General features: G+C 44.3%; 1 non-coding gene across 1 annotated transcript; it reads left to right on the top strand.

The window, feature by feature from the left end:
• Positions 1–754: 754 nt before the first annotated feature.
• Positions 755–915, top strand: LOC142073316 (U1 spliceosomal RNA). Its single transcript, XR_012670118.1, has one exon. It is a non-coding gene; the product is annotated as a U1 spliceosomal RNA (small nuclear RNA).
• The last annotated feature ends 9,204 nt before the right edge of the window (positions 916–10,119 follow it).

Raw genomic sequence — 10,119 nt, 5'->3', positions numbered from 1 at the left:
TTCATTTTGAATGGTCTCTTACAACATGTTAATTCCTCATCTTGTTCCACCTTTTATTTAGCTTTAACATTCTGAGTACCTTTGCTGGTCCTGAAGAATGGCTCCGTGTAAGCTCAAAAAGCTTCTCTCTTTCACCAGCTGAATTTGATCCAATAAAAGATATTACCTTCCCACCTTTTCTCTCTGATTTTAAGACTGTCAACTAAGACAATGCATAAGAGATAGAACAGAAGAGGTGAATAAAGGGGGATGGGAGAAGCAAAGGAAAAATAAGGGTTACATTTAATCTTTTTATAATCAATTCCGATTTTACTGGTTCAGCTTGCTCTGAAATTTGCTGCAGATTTCAGAGTTAATATCATGCTTTGCAAGCTTCTCCACTAATTTCCCTTCCTACCTTAGGTTTGTCTGCCTAAGCATTCTGGAGGCATCACCACTGTTGCAACCTGACAGTACAACTGTAGAACACCAGGTTTCAGAGTAGCAGCCGTGTTAGTCTGTATCTGCAAAAAGAAAAGGAGAACTTGTGGCACCTTAGAGACTAACAAATTTATTTGAGCATAAGCTTTCGTGAGCTGCAGCTCACTTCATTGGATGCCACAAGTACTCCTTTTCTTTTTGTAGAACACCACACATCTACACAGCAAGCTTCCTCAGCACTTGCTCTGAGAAAAGCTAAGCATTAAGATGCCCTTTCCCATTTAGTGGCCTCTCTTGTCCAACTACTTCACTTTAATGCCATTGGGATTGCCTAGTGTTAACCTGGCAGGGGAGATACCATGATCACGAAGGTGGTTTTCCCAGGGTGAGGTTCATCCATTGCACTGTGGGTGTGCTGACCCCTGCGATTTCCCCAAATGCAGGAAACTCGACTGCATAATTTGTTAACTCTCATGGGCGTCAGTGCCAAACGAAGCCAATTTAAGTTAAGAACCTAATTAGGTTGTTTGCCCTTCTAAATGCATGTAAACCTTGTAAACTGGGCTGAAATTCCATTCCCCCCTCCCAGAAAAATACACATTTGGGTCAACTGAAACATTTTACAACTTCATGTCAATTGCACAGAATGGTTTTGATGGGGGAAAATCCCATGAAGTCAAAATATTTCATTTTTTTATTTGACTTCTTTCAAAATTTCTTTTTAGTTTTGTTTAAATAGCATTTTAAAAGCTCAAAAAACAAAACAAAATATTTTGACCCCAGTTTGTTTGTTTTTTTTAAGAACTGCCTGTGAACCAAAAAAAAATTTAAAAATCAGTTATTCACTCATGAGTAGTGGGTTGGTTTTTTTACCCCTAGATGTCTACTCCCATTAGAATATTGCTCTATGGTTAACAGGTCAAGTTAGAGATCCAAAACTCCTTGGCGTTGCATGGAAAATAGAACAAACCTTTCCTCCTAAACACTGAAGTACAAAGCTTGTTTTCTTCCCCAACATGAGGCCAAAGTATTCTGGAGGAAACTATCTATCAAGCATCCACTGGTCAGATGTTTCCTCTGATGCATGTAACTAACTACCCTTCGTTATGTTCACGGCATGCACACAGAGATGTTATATAAAAACATAAATTCTGTTCCTGGAAGGTTGCAACATAACACAACTATATTTTTTTAGGATTCAAAATAATTACACAATAACTCAAAAAGAAAGAGAGCCACAAAGCAGGCTGCTCCCTAAAACAGAGGCAGAACTCACCCTGCCTTATTCTAGGCTGGCGCTCTGCTCCCTGACTCTGATTTCACACTTCCCTACAAAGCCCTGTAGCCTACAAACAGGACCAGGAAACCCCTTATAAATTAAGAGGCTGTAATTTTAACACAGTTTCTGACACAGGTTCCCTGTGAGGATGGGGTTGACAACTAAAGCCTTAATCAAAGTATGAGTAGTGTATTTGTTCAGAAAGAACACAAGTACATTCACTCCTGTGTTTAGAACAAGATCAGTACTTCTGGACTCCTTCTTATTCGTTACATTTTTTCTGACCGTGCATCTTGGTCATGTCAGAGCCTTTAATTATCTAAAGAACCACTGTTCACTGTTAATGTGCCATTTCTGAATGCTAGTAAATTAAGATTTGTTTTGCCAGGTTGATCCTCTACATGCTCTGTACCTGGAGATCCCACTTGCAAGAATCCAGTGTTTTAAGCTTCAAGATCCTCAGAAGAGGAGTCTTCATGAAATTCAAGATTGAAGTTAAGATTCTGTATAGCTCCTTTCATTGCCCTCAGAACAATCACTCTGAAAATTTGGGTAATGGAGAGAATTTTTATTGCAAACATGCTATAGTATGAAGTAGGTTGAAGGATGAACAGAGGAAGGTATTGTGAAGACCAAAACAAGCCTTAAAAATAGGTTTGCAATTACTTTCACAGTTTTGTTTTTCCTCTCAACATTGTCTGCATGCTAGGGGTTTGGGGGGCTTTGTCTGGGGTTAATTTGACTACTAATAGGGTAGCTCATTAGTTACTGTCCTGTAACAAAAGTGGCATGTAGATTCTACATGTGCTGGATTGGCAAGAATTTCTCATTTCATACATCCTTAACATTTTGCTTGCTGTGGCAATTCCACAAAGCCAGTAGGCTTCAAGCAGCTGATGAGAAAAAGCTTGGCTAATTGAAAACATTCTATTGTTTGGGTACACTGGGCAGCAGAACATAGACCACTTTTACCACTAATTCCCTTCTTTTCCACTCCTCCCTCCTATTGCACTGCACTCAAAATACAACAGCTCACGGGGACATTAATGAATGAAAAAGCATGCAAGTTCTATACTTCAGCACATTCAACACTATCGGCTTCATTTTCAAGTGGCAATTTTTAAAGAGAAAAATCCAGATGCCATGCCAGTTTCCATGGGTATGGGCTTAAGGGGCATGGTACCAGGCCTTGAGTTGAATAGTCCTCCAGCCCAGGGGCGGATTTACCATGGAACACACAGTGCCCTGGCATGGGGCTCCACAACAACAGGAGGCCCCAGGGCTGGGCACTTGGGCAGCTCAGCACCGATGCATCCGCTGCAGAGGGGGCTGCTCCACAGAAAGGGGGCTGGGGGGGGTAGAAGTTGTGGGGAGCAGGAGAGCAGGGAGGGAGGCTCACCTGCAGCCTCAGGGGAGCAGGCGGGAGGTGCGGGTGTTGGGAGCGCTGCGAGCACAGGGCAGCCGCGCAGGCGGCCAGAGAGAAGCAGCACTTTGAAGGGGAAACTGCCGCTTCTGTCCGGCTGCTCCGGAGCACACTCTGCTCCTCCTGATTCCTCCAGCCCATGCTCCCAGGGCCGGATTCAGAGAGGGGGTGGGGCTTTAGGGGCTGAAGCCCAGGGCTCCCAGGCCCACTTAGCCCTGGGCTGCAGCCCCCTAAAGCCCTTGCATTCTAGCCCTGCCTGGAGGGGCGTGGGAGGCGGCTCTGAGAATCGCAGCCAATGGGAGCTGCGGGGGGCAGTGCCTGCGGGGCAAGCACAGGGCTGCGCGGAGCCACCTGAACTCTCTGCACCTGCACCCCCAGCACAAAACAGGAGCTGTCCCAGGTAAGTGCTCCACACCCCAACCCCCGTCCCAGCCCTGAGCCCCCTCCTGCACCCTAACTCCCTCCCAGACCCTGCACCCCCACTCCTGCACCCTAACTCCCTCCCAGACCCTTCACCGCCACCCCAGCTGCACCCTAACTCCCTCCCAGACCCTGCACCCCCACTCCTGCACCCTAACTCCCTCCCAGACCCTGCACTCCCAGCCCTGAGCCCCAGGAGGAGAATGCAGGAAAAAAAATGAAAAACGGGGGAGGGACGAGATAAGAGAGTATGCTCTCCCTGAGGGGGGGCAAAAATGAAGCTGAGCACAGGGCCCCACTAACTCTAAATCCTCCACTGCTCCAGCTCCATTCCCAAATGCACTAAACCCTTTTCTTCCTGAAAAAGAATATTCTGTTAGCCCCATGTTTTATAGTGATCCAACATTTCTCCATTTTCATTATATAGCATTAACAGAAAAGTCTTATCCTTTAATAACGTTAGTGTTACCTAGAAAATTGTTACTGTAGTTTCTAGAACAGGCACACAACCACCAAAGTTGGAGGAGTTCTAAAGCCATCACCACAAGTATTAATGACAACTGCAGCTCTGTACTCTCTTTCATCTCTCTATCTTGATGTGTTTTTTAACCCCACTACTCAAGGTAGCAAGCTACAGCAAAATCTCACCTTAAGACATAGCCAACAGTCAGAAAGATAATCACAGCCACTTCAATAGGTTCTGGTTTCAAAATTGCTTTTAGCTAAGCCAAACCTGAGTAAGAGGATCTTGTTAACATCCTGTGACAGGGTCCTTTTCCAAACAAAGGAAACATGCTTCAAAACCACACAAAATTAACTTAGCAAAGAAACCAACAAGTGATCCTCTAGAGCAACACTCAGAATGCCTGTTTCTTCCTTCTCCCCTTAGGAACTTTTGAATGGATCATTACCATTCTTTGGTGCCCACGCCGTCATTTCAATTTAGATCTTAAGTAACTAACAGCCAGATTTTTAAATGTATTTAGACTTTGGTGCACCAAATGTTGCAAGGCCTTTCAGATTTAGAAGCCTAAATTCCATTTTCAAAATGGATTTAGGCGCTGAAGAGCCAAAATGCCACTTGACAGTCAGTGGGATATAGACTTCTAAATCCCTTTTGAAAATGAGATTTCGGCATCTAAATCAGGAAGGCCTTGCAATGCTGAGCACAGTAAAGGCTAAACACCTTCAAAAATCTGGGCCTAAATCAAGGTAAAGAATTCAATAATAATCGCAAGCAAGAAGTGACATTACCATTTGTCACTCTTGCACAGCACTTGACATGTAAGACCATTATTATAATTATAAGCCAATAGCCAAGTGGTGAATGACTTCACATACCTGGTGTCCATTATTGCAGTCAATGTCTCACTTGAAATGGAATTCACCTTCTGCATCAGAAAAACCGCCAAAATAGTATCTAAACTGAGTGAGAGGGTATGGCAAAACAACAAACTGACAGAACAAAGATGTATGGATCGTGTATGTGTTATCAACATACTTTTGTATGGAGGTGAGACATAGACCTTATACTCTCATCAGGAAAAGAGGCTCAACAGCTTTCATATGTGTTGCCTTCATTGAAACTGGAACCTCCTGTGCAGACAGAGTCACCAATACTGACGTGCTCAAGTAGGCCAGTATACCCAGCATGAAAACACTCCTCAAACAGAGACGTCTCCTCTGGCTTCAGCATGTGTGCCAAATGAACGATGGGCACATCCCAAAGAATGTCCTCAATGGTGAATTAGCATCTGGAAAAAGACCCAAAGGATGCCCAAAATTGCGTTTCAAGGATGTGTGCAAGTGAGACCTCAAAGAAATGCACATGGATGTGGATAACTGGGAAGATCACACTTAGGACTGCTACCTTTGGAAACAAGAGCTTAACAAAGGTCTCCGGAGTTATGAGAGGAAGCAGTCCAGTTTAGCAGAGAAGAAAAGAGCTCGCAGAAAGCAGAGCCCAAAGGGTCGAAACATCACCTTTAAACATGACAGACGCAGCAGAGATGGTCTTTTTTGTGTGGGTCTCTTCAGCCACAGCTACCATAAAACCAATTGAGTAAATTCTTTACTTCTCAGGGGTGCATACCCATGGTCTCTCAAGACTACTAGACAAGGGGTAAAATATTCAAAATCTCCATGGGATTTAAGTCAAGGGCCAGATTTTTAAGGTATTTAGGCACCTTAAGATGCAGATAGGCACCTAATGGGAATTTCAAAAGCACCTTGATCCCTAACTCCCAATGTGTACAAGTTCCATACTTAAGCACATTCAGCACAATAGATCCTAGTGGGTATTTGGCACCTAGAATGCAAAATCCCACTATGCACATCTTTAGGTTCCCAAATACTTTAAAAATCTGGCCCCAAATGATTCATCTACTGTTAGAAATGGAATGTAGGAGCCTTTTAAAATTTTACCATAAGCTCTTTGTATTAAAAACGTAACTACAGCCACGACTTTCCACAAACTCAGTGCTACAGTATGGACACCGGCTAGGAAGCAAATGCAAGTTAGCAGATTCACAGGATAGATACACACAACTGTATCATTTGTTCCTGCTAATGCACTATTCATGGCAGCTGATTTACCTAGAGTAGGTATAAACTGGATTTCATTAAGTAGATTTCTACATCACATCACTTATAAGCAACATCTTAGAGTTCATCGTTTATAGTTTATAATTTCAGGGCCTTGCTGGATCAACATCTGTGTGTGCAAAAGATCAAGTAACAACAGTGGTCAAGAAAGCTATTTTAGCACCTATACCTGGCCAGGAGGACACAGCTTATCTTTGGGCTGTAGAACATTACCATCATCTACACTTTTGTCGCTTCCAGTGGTGTGGGGGGTTGGTTGGTTGTTTTTTTTCTGGGGGTGGGAGGGAGTATGTTATTTTGTTTTTGTTATAAGTCAATAGGAAATAAAGTTCTTTTCAATGTTCCTTTTTTTTTGTTTCTGTATTAATCAGAAGTGGAGCAGAATGCATAAAAAGAGTGCTGTCACAAGTTGTCATTTTTGGATGCTGAAATAAGTTTGAATACTAGATGGCCTTGTTGCTATATTATCCTCAAGTAGAAACCCAAATTGGCTTGTTATTTCAGCTAGACGCATGTGATTTTTCACCTCTACCTTGAAGACCCCGGGGAGGAAGCTCCCCTCCCCACAGACCAACCTGAGATGGACCCAATCCACAGCAGGAACCAGAACTCTCGGCTGATAAGTTACAGTGGACCCCCCCCCACCTTCCCCACGAATATCCCTCTTGCTCTGGTGCTCTATGCCTGATTTTTAAGATCCAGAGTATTTTAAAAATTGTGCACTGACGTTTTCTCCCTGGATAATAGACCATGCATTGTGAGTTTGAACTGCAGTGCTGAAGCTACGGCATTGTCATGTCCCATCCCCTTACCAGACTCCTCCAACTTCTCTCCCCTCCTCCATCCAGCATCCATTCTGCTCCACCCTGCAACAGTCATCAAGCAAGACACAGCTATAAATCAATGATGTTATTGATTTCTGTAGAATCACTATTAGAATCATAGAATCATAGAATCATAGAATATAAGGGTTGGAAGGGACCCCAGAAGGTCATCTAGTCCAACCCCCTGCTCAAAGCAGGACCAATTCCCAGTTAAATCATCCCAGCCAGGGCTTTGTCAAGCCTGACCTTAAAAACCTCTAAGGAAGGAGATTCTACCACCTCCCTAGGTAACGCATTCCAGTGTTTCACCACCCTCATAGTGAAAAAGTTTTTCCTAATATCCAATCTAAACCTCCCCCACTGCAGCTTGAGACCATTACTCCTCGTTCTGTCATCTGATACCATTGAGAACAGTCTAGAGCCATCCTCTTTGGAACCCCCTTTCAGGTAGTTGAAAACAGCTATCAAATCCCCCCTCATTCTTCTCTTCTGCAGGCTAAACAATCCCAGCTCCCTCAGCCTCTCCTCATAACTCATGTGTTCCAGACCCCTAATCATTTTTGTTGCCCTTCGCTGGACTCTCTCCAATTTATCCACATCCTTCTTGAAGTGTGGGGCCCAAAACTGGACACAGTACTCCAGATGAGGCCTCACCAATGTCGAATAGAGGGGAACGATCACGTCCCTCGATCTGCTCGCTATGCCCCTACTTATACATCCCAAAATGCCATTGGCCTTCTTGGCAACAAGGGCACACTGCTGGCTCATATCCAGCTTCTCGTCCACTGTCACCCCTAGGTCCTTTTCCGCAGAACTGCTGCCTAGCCATTCGGTCCCTAGTCTGTAGCTGTGCATTGGGTTCTTCCGTCCTAAGTGCAGGACCCTGCACTTATCCTTATTGAACCTCATCAGATTTCTTTTGGCCCAATCCTCCAATTTGTCTAGGTCCTTCTGTATCCTATCCCTCCCCTCCAGCGTATCTACCACTCCTCCCAGTTTAGTATCATCCGCAAATTTGCTGAGAGTGCAATCCACACCATCCTCCAGATCATTTATGAAGATATTGAACAAAACCGGCCCCAGGACCGACCCTTGGGGCACTCCACTTGATACCGGCTGCCAACTAGACATGGAGCCATTGATCACTACCCGTTGAGCCCGACAATCTAGCCAGCTTTCTACCCACCTTGTAGTGCATTCATCCAGCCCATACTTCCTTAACTTGCTGACAAGAATACTGTGGGAGACCGTGTCAAAAGCTTTGCTAAAGTCAAGAAACAATACATCCACTGCTTTCCCTTCATCCACAGAACCAGTAATCTCATCATAGAAGGCGATTAGATTAGTCAGGCATGACCTTCCCTTGGTGAATCCATGCTGGCTGTTCCTGATCACTTTCCTCTCATGCAAGTGCTTCAGGATTGATTCTTTGAGGACCTGCTCCATGATTTTTCCAGGGACTGAAGTGAGGCTGACTGGCCTGTAGTTCCCAGGATCCTCCTTCTTCCCTTTTTTAAAGATTGGCACTACATTAGCCTTTTTCCAGTCATCCGGGACTTCCCCCGTTCGCCACGAGTTTTCAAAGATAATGGCCAATGGCTCTGCAATCACAGCCGCCAGTTCCTTCAGCACTCTCGGATGCAACTCGTCCGGCCCCATGGACTTGTGCACGTCCAGCTTTTCTAAAAAGTCCCTAACCACCTCTATCTCCACAGAGGGCTGGCCATCTCTTCCCCATTTTGTGATGCCCAGCGTAGCAGTCTGGGAGCTGACCTTATTAGTGAAGACAGAGGCAAAAAAAGCATTGAGTACATTAGCTTTTTCCACATCCTCTGTCACTAGTTTGCCTCCCTCATTCAGTAAGGGGCCCACACATTCCTTGGCTTTCTTCTTGTTGCCAACATACCTGAAGAAACCCTTCTTGTTACTCTTGACATCTCTGGCTAGCTGCAGCTCCAGGTGCGATTTGGCCCTCCTGATAACATTCCTACATGCCCTAGCAATATTTTTATACTCTTCCCTGGTCATATGTCCAACCTTCCACTTCTTGTAAGCTTCTTTTTTATGTTTAAGATCCGCTAAGATTTCACCATTAAGCTATTATTTATTGGCTAAACCCCTAGACCTTAAAAACAGATTATTAATGAAAAATCATTGTGCCCCGGTGTCTGTGTATTTATCACCCAGCCATCAGGTAGCAATGATCTCAGGGCCACATGAACTGGGGAAAAGCAAGAGGCAGGTTAGAAAGGACCTGGCTGGGGATGAAACAGTTGTAGAAACTACATAGACTGCGTAGACTGTCGGTCCTTCATCAGTTGAGACTGAGCTGATCACAACACATCTTCCAATCTTCTCTCACTCTGGCCATCCTTCGCCATGCTTGTCCATATCTCCTTGTAAGGAAATCATCCCACCTCTTTGGAGGCCAACCATGTGGCTGTTTCTATTCTCGCAGATACCACTCGGATATAGCTGCAGTCCATCTGTTGTCGCTGAGTCGGGCCAGATGTCCGGCCCACCACATTTTGATGAGCCTGCTTTCAATAACATCTCATACTCCAGACTGCTGCCTAATTATTTCGTTGGGGATGTGATCGCAGAGCAAAATGCCCAAAAACGTTCGTTCCATCGCCCTCTGTGTGACAGACAGTTGATGTTCTTCAATCTTTGTCAGCGACCATGTTTTCGCTGCCATATAACATTGCTGGAAGCACAGTCAAGTTAAAAAGATTTGCACAAGTTGTTTTGCTGATCTTTCCTTGGAGGATGTCCTTAATGTCACTGAATGCGCACCATCCAGCTTTTTTTCTGCGTGACAGTTCACCTTTCTGATCGTGGCACATGTGGATTTCCTGGCCCAATAAAATGTATTTATCAACCTCTTTGGATCTGCTCTCCTCCAAGAGTTATTTGGGTTCTTGGCAGAACATCTGATCTCATATATTTTGTTTTCAACCGGTTCATTTTTAATCCTTCTTGACTACTTTTCGCATTCAGTTCTTTAAGCATTCTCTCAAGCTGGGCTGTATTTTCTGCTTTCAGCACTATATCATCTGCAAACCTGAGATGGTTTAGCAGCTCTCCGTTGATATAATCCCACCTTTCAAGTCTGCTCATTGAAAAACCAATTCAAGACAGACTCTGAA

Source organism: Caretta caretta, chromosome 9 (assembly GCF_965140235.1).
Source record: "Caretta caretta isolate rCarCar2 chromosome 9, rCarCar1.hap1, whole genome shotgun sequence".
NCBI lineage: Eukaryota > Metazoa > Chordata > Testudines > Cheloniidae > Caretta > Caretta caretta.
The sequence above is the reverse complement of the archived record's forward strand: the minus strand, read 5'-3'. Positions and strand labels throughout refer to the sequence as shown.